Source organism: Microcebus murinus, chromosome 5, assembly GCF_040939455.1.
Source record: "Microcebus murinus isolate Inina chromosome 5, M.murinus_Inina_mat1.0, whole genome shotgun sequence".
NCBI lineage: Eukaryota > Metazoa > Chordata > Mammalia > Primates > Cheirogaleidae > Microcebus > Microcebus murinus.
Window position 1 is genome coordinate 97,595,927 of NC_134108.1, and position 6,397 is coordinate 97,602,323.

Genomic DNA, 6,397 nt, shown 5'->3' on the forward strand with positions numbered 1-6,397 from the left:
TTCAGATTCTTTATGAGCTTTAGTTCCATCTTTTTTGCTTTTAAAACAGGTTGGTGATTATTTATGGACTTTAGCTTCATCTCAAATTTGGTTCTTTCTCTTTCCTTCTCTATATGCAGATATAGCTATAGATATAGACATGGGAGAGTTATGAATAATTATTTATAACTAATTTATTTGATAAATGGAAAGAGAAAAATGCTTCTGAATGTATGTTCAAAAATAAAAAAACAATATGAAAATAAGGAGCTAACTAACTCCTAAAACTGGAGGGTATTTCCATCCTCTGTGGTTCTCCATATTGGAGGCTCATTTCTCCCTTTGGTTCCTTACATTTCATATTCTTTCTTATATTGCCTCCCTTTTCTCTGCATTGCTTTACTTCTTGCTGGAGTGTATCCTTTTGAACTCCTTTTAATGAAGATCTGTGAGTGATAAACTCTCTTAATGTTTGTATGTCTGAAAATATCATATTTTTTTCTCGTTCTGGATGATTAAACAAATGATCATGGCATCAATGTTTCTATTCAAAGGGTGACATGAGTAGAATTTGGTCCTTAAACAGGAAGGAATTTTTTTTGCACCACGTTAAGTTCTGCAGTGGCTTTTTTGGCATGTGATCCCAGAAGAGCTGCAATCTAGAACTAAGACACAGAGGGCTCTGGAGAAAGAGAGGGAGTCTCTCAGAGGCACAGCCAGCATTTTAGGGGAGGGCAAGGCCTTCTGGATAAATCAACTGGGGAAGATCAGTACTCAAAGTCTATACTCAGAACAAGTACACAAAGATCATGACTATGTATAGCATAGGTGGGCACAGGTGGGCACAGGTGTAACTAGTTTTTGCATTATAACCAAATTCAAACTGGAACCCTTATTTGAGTCAATGATGGAAAATTGTCCATACAAGATAACTCATTGACTTTCAGATTCAACTAGGTCTCTTTTGATCAATTCATCATTTCCTCCTTCTTTTCCTCTTCCTTTCTCTCCTGAGCTGATATCCTGGCATTGAGATAGAAGTATCCACGGGTAAACTTCCACCACACTAGCTTCTATGGAGACAGGCAGTCATTGCTGGTTTTTGGGTGTCAGTGCTCAGCCCTGCTTTGCCCACGCCGAAATATCTGTGTCCCACTCTCCTCTCTGGTAGCCAGATCCACGTAGATCACACAGATCCTTTGTTTTCTCAATGGCCAAAGACTGTCTGGGTCAGACCAAGTCTCAGCCACTTCTCAGAGCTATGGGAAACCGCATCTCTCTCCTTCTGTGTTCTTCCTTCACTCTCTTCCTGCTCTGATTCGTTCAGAAGCCACAGAGCCTTTTGTCTCCCAAATTTCAGTTCTTGCTCCAGGAAGCCCAGTTCGTTTTTCAGAAAAGGCTGGAAACATGTCGCCAGTTACCTGTTTGGCATCAGCGTCATGCATCTCGTGTTTGCCCCACCAGTACCAGCTCACCAAAGCACAGAAATGGCTCTGGGACTACAGACCTGAATCTGGATAATCTCCTGGTATTGTGTGCGTGTGTGTGCGTCTGTCTGTCTGTCTGTCTGTCTGTCTGTCTGTCTGTCTGTCTGTCTCATTGCTATAGAAGAATGCAACAACAACGAGAAGAGGTATCTTCTCAGACTATTTTTTTTAAAGTTTCAAGCTCCCAGCCTCAAGTGGTTATTATAGGCTTTTGTGTTACACAACCGAAGAAGAAATTGCTAGGTGCCCAGAAAACAATTCCCACCTGGGCTTTTGTTTGTGTATAACACCTGGCTCAGGAGGTGACAGAGGCCGGGCGCAGTGGCTCACAGCTGTAATCCCAGCACTCTGGGAGGCTGAGGCTGGAGGATTACTCAAGGTCAGGAGTTTGAAACCAGCCTGAGCAAGAGCGAGACCCCATCTCCACTAAGAAATAGAAGAAAATTAATTGGCCAACTGAAAATCTGTAGAAAAAATTGGCCAGGCATGGTGGCGCATGCCTGTAGTCCCAGCTACTCAGGAGGCTGAGACAGAAGGATTGCTTGAGCCCAGGAGTTTGAGGTTGCTGTGAGCTAGGCTGATGCCACGGCACTCTAGCCTGGGCAACAGAGTGAGACTCTGTCTCAAAAAAAAAAAGTGGTGACAGTGAACAAATACCGGAAAAAGAGAAGGATTTGGGACAAGGGAGGAGGAGTCCTCCCACACACACATGGAAAAGAAACAGGTTATATGAACTCCCTGGTCATCGGCTCCTATACCAACCAATGTCCCTAGAAGTGGCAGAACATTCATGGGTGACTCAGGGTGCAACAAGGACTGAACCCTGAGATCCAAGGCATTGGGGACCATCATAAAGGTCTCCATGCCCAAGCATGCACAGAAGTGATGGTGCTACTCTCTTCCCACTGCAAGTATGATCTGAGACCACTTAGATCTCAGAATTCTTAGCAGACCTTTGGCAAGAGACAGTCTCCCCAAACACAGACTGAGGTAGGGGAGGGGTGAGGCAGTGGGGAGAACTCAGCTTATTAAATGATTTAGGGAATCTTTAAGGAAATGTGATATTTTAAAAACCTGGAACATTATGCCAAGCATTGACCTGTATATATTATTTGTTAATATACACTATCGTGCATAGCAACTTGTAAAGACTACTCTAAAATGGATAGGAACTTTTTTTGTTGTAATCAAATATACATAATGTGTATTTTGCTCTATAAAATTTTAAAAATTAACAAAGACCAATTCTCCATCATTTCAAAGATATAATTTGAAAAAAAAAATAGCTGGAATAATAAGTAATGGCTGTGGCTTAACAACAGCTAGTTTTTCTCAAATTTAGCCGTTCGGGACTCGATTTGCATTTCTGTTCGGGGAGTACACTGGACTCCTGTTAATATTATTACTATGTATTTGCCTAGCCATCCCCTCCCCTACCGACGCTTTTCTGGAAACTGCGAGCCCTTCCGTGTTTACCGTGTATGCAGCCACCTGAACACCATGTGTGGCCAGAGAGGACCGTGTTAGGAGATGGCAGCTGCCCCTGGGGGACCCATGAGTCCTCACCCCAGGAATTCTGGAGCTTGGACGGAAAGAAGGAGGTGGGACTCACTCTCTTCATTGAGAGGAGCTGAAAAAGACAGCAGCTCATAGCAGCAATTTCCAGCTTTGATTGGACGTTGGGATTCCCAGAGGAGCTTTTAAAACATACCAGTGTCTGCACCCTACTCCAGACTTACTGAATCAGAATTTCTGGGGGTAAGGTTCAGACCCCCATATTTTCCCCCAGACTCTTAATTTGGAAAAATTTCATTACTACTGAAAAATTGAAAGAACAGAGCAGTGAACACCTACACACCCCTGCATCTGGCTTGTGCTACTTGTTAACATTTAGGGATGAATGGGCTGTTTAAACTCCCCAGCTGATGTTAATGTACAGAATTGAGAAAAAACCACCCCCCCCCCAGATGATATTGACATGTGACTGAGGTGACTGAGACCAACACAAACCACAGAGCACAATGAAGATGATGGACCAAGAAGGGAAAAGCTCAAAGACAGAGTCCTGAGGACTCTCGGGACCCTGCATGCCAGGCCCCGGCATCTACGAGACAACCGAGAATCATCACCTTTTGGGCTTTGGCTTATGTGACTTAGGGATTTGTGCACTGCAGTCAACGGATTCAGGAATGATATACAGAGGCAGTAAGGTTCTATAGCTTCACCCCTAAATAAAAATAAAGTCAGGGGTTTTACTGGCCTGAGAGATGAGAAATACATAAAAATAACAAACTCAAAAGCCATGAATTCTTAAGATAATAGGATTGGTAGCCCACTTGCTAAACTATAGGTTTTTAGAAGTAGCCACTGCGTCCTAAGGCAGACTGTTTTCCACTAGTGAGTTAAGTCAAATCGCACACACACGTCAGTGACAGTACCAAGGGGGTCAGTGACAGTGGATATGGTCTGTCCCAACAGGGAGTAGTGTTTTATGACTGACAAAGGCTAGAATTGCCAAAACATGCCACTGATGAAAAACAGACTGATTTTTGGTTGGTTCTATTATTTTTTTGGACATATTTAGAAATATTATTTCTTTATAGACACTGCACTCTGTTATATCAGCTGGACCCATGGCAAACTGCTGCCACCAACCCCTGTGCCCTCCTCCCAGTTCAATTTTAGAGAGACCAACCAGTCACCAGGCCTTTAGCTGTTCCCTGATCTCGTTATCTTTGAATAAGTCTTAGTTTCGGATTACAAATTTGTATTCATTTTGCAAAAAGAGGCAATGCTATAACTCTATATTATGCAAATATTGTCAAAATGGGATTTTGTCCTATATAATCTTAGGATGCAATCCCTAAAGACATAAAATACATGTTTTGCAGTCTTTTAAGGCTAACGATTTACCCAGAAATATATTTAAAATCATTAATCTGACCTACCAATAAGTCAGTTTCTCCAAACTGTAAGAATATGAATAAACTTTGAAAGAGGAAATGTAAAACAATCAAAAATAATGTGAGATAAATTCAAGCCTCACTCTTTTATCTGTAAGTAAGTTTACTTCAAGGGAGAAAAATACACTTTGTCAAAATCTCAAAAAAATAAAAAATAAAAAAAATTCAAAGGATGAAAGTTTTTAAGCGAAGCCAAACTTTTATAATTAGCATTCAGCAAATACTGACAAAGAATCTTTCAGAACCAGGAAGGAATAAAGTTAAGCATCAATTACAATAGTATTTTAAGGACTGATATGAAAGACAATTGAAATGTACATGTTTGGGTATCCTCTCTCACAAGGCAAAGAATGACACCATGAAGACAAGTTTATGAACTGAGAGAAATTTCCCCAACGTTTACATTCCTCTTGAGAAAGTCTAACCTGAGGAAAAGAATGTCTAGGACCAAGAATTCTCAGTGCCATAGGTTAATCGTTCTAGGTACAGGATATTTTGAGAAGGTATAAAAATATTCTTCTACTTTCAAGGAGGATTTAAGGTTAGTGATACCTTAATAAAAAGTCAAAATCGTGGAATAAAAGATTACAAAGTCTGATGAGGCAAAATAATGATTAAAATACTTCATTAACCTCTGTATTTGCACTTAGTCATTTGGCTATTATCAGGGGGGAAAAATGTCATTTAGAAAGTCCAGTTTGGATGGGTTCAGAGGAGCACAGAAAATCAGAGAACAATAAATGACAACAAAAGTATTTTCATTCCAGATTAGCACCCTTATTGAATTATGTAAAGCGCCTCCCAGTTGCCAAATTCCTTCTTAATACTTATTCACTGTGTAAGTTACTAATTACACACCAAATTACCAAAGCCTTGCAAACACAGAATTATAATTGTCTGCTCCTCTCTGAAATTCCTCTCCACAGGAAGTCGCTGGAGGGAAAAGGAGGACCTCTTCTTACTACTCACTGTGGCTGGCCAACAACGAAGTCACCGGCAACTTCGCCCCACTCCCTGGCAGCTGGGGATCCGGGCATTAGAGGCTTCTCTCCGTCATCTCTTGCTACACACCAGCAGGCTGGGCTCCCGCACCTCTGAGCAGTCCACTTAGCACCGAATGGCAGCTCCCGGGCTGAGGCCTGCCCTCCCACAGGCCCGGCCCCACGTGCCAGCTGCTGCAGCCTGACCAACGAGTCCTGCATGGGAGTAGCTCCCTGCGTGGGAGGGGCACAGAGCTGGAGAATGGGTGAGTCACACGCCAGGTGACACACATCAACTCTCACAAAAGGCAGTGGCTTCCATCTTTGGCAAGGGATCCAAGACTGTGGCAGCAGCTATCTGTGATACTCTCTCATAGCTATTTCGTCCTCATGAATCGGCCTAAGCCTGAAGATGGGATACGGAAACCACATGTGCCTGTGCTTCGGGCTCTGTTACTGGCTGGCTGGCTTTCTGGTCACTAGGATTATGGTATTATGGTTCCCTAATTGTTCTTGGCTGTCCTTGCTTCTGAGCACAAGGTAGCAGCACAATTCCCAACCTCCTTGTGGTTAAGTGGGATGGTGGCTAATAATTTCTAATGGTAGCTACTCCATTAGCAAGGGACCCTGAGTAACTGTGACAAGCAGAAGGCCCTGCTAACCCATGATGGGCATGAGAAAAGGTTACTCTGTTGTTTGTTCTTAGTCATTGAGCTTGGCGGGGGCTATTTGTTACCTTAGCATAACCTAGCCTATACTGACTGATACAGGCATAAAACAAGGCTCTTGAAAAGCTACATGGCTAGCCACATATATTTCTTTAACTTTGAAACACTCAAATTCTTTCCCTTGGCCGGGCACGGTGGCTTACGCCTGTAATCCTAGCACTCTGGGAGGCCGAGGCGGGCGGATTGCTCGAGGTCAGGAGTTCGAAACCAGCCTGAGCAAGAGCGAGACCCCGTCTCTACTATAAATAGAAAGAAATTAA

General features: G+C 42.7%; 1 protein-coding gene across 1 annotated transcript in view; it reads right to left on the reverse strand.

Moving 5' to 3' along the window:
- LOC105860251 (adhesion G-protein coupled receptor F2) overlaps positions 1-5,542 on the reverse strand; it is a 47,794-nt gene extending 42,252 nt beyond the window's left edge. The window contains exon 1 of the mRNA XM_076003583.1: positions 5,399-5,542. The gene's annotated coding sequence lies outside the window, so the exon portion shown is untranslated. The remainder of the gene's footprint in view (positions 1-5,398) is intronic.
- Between the last annotated feature and the right edge of the window lie 855 nt (positions 5,543-6,397).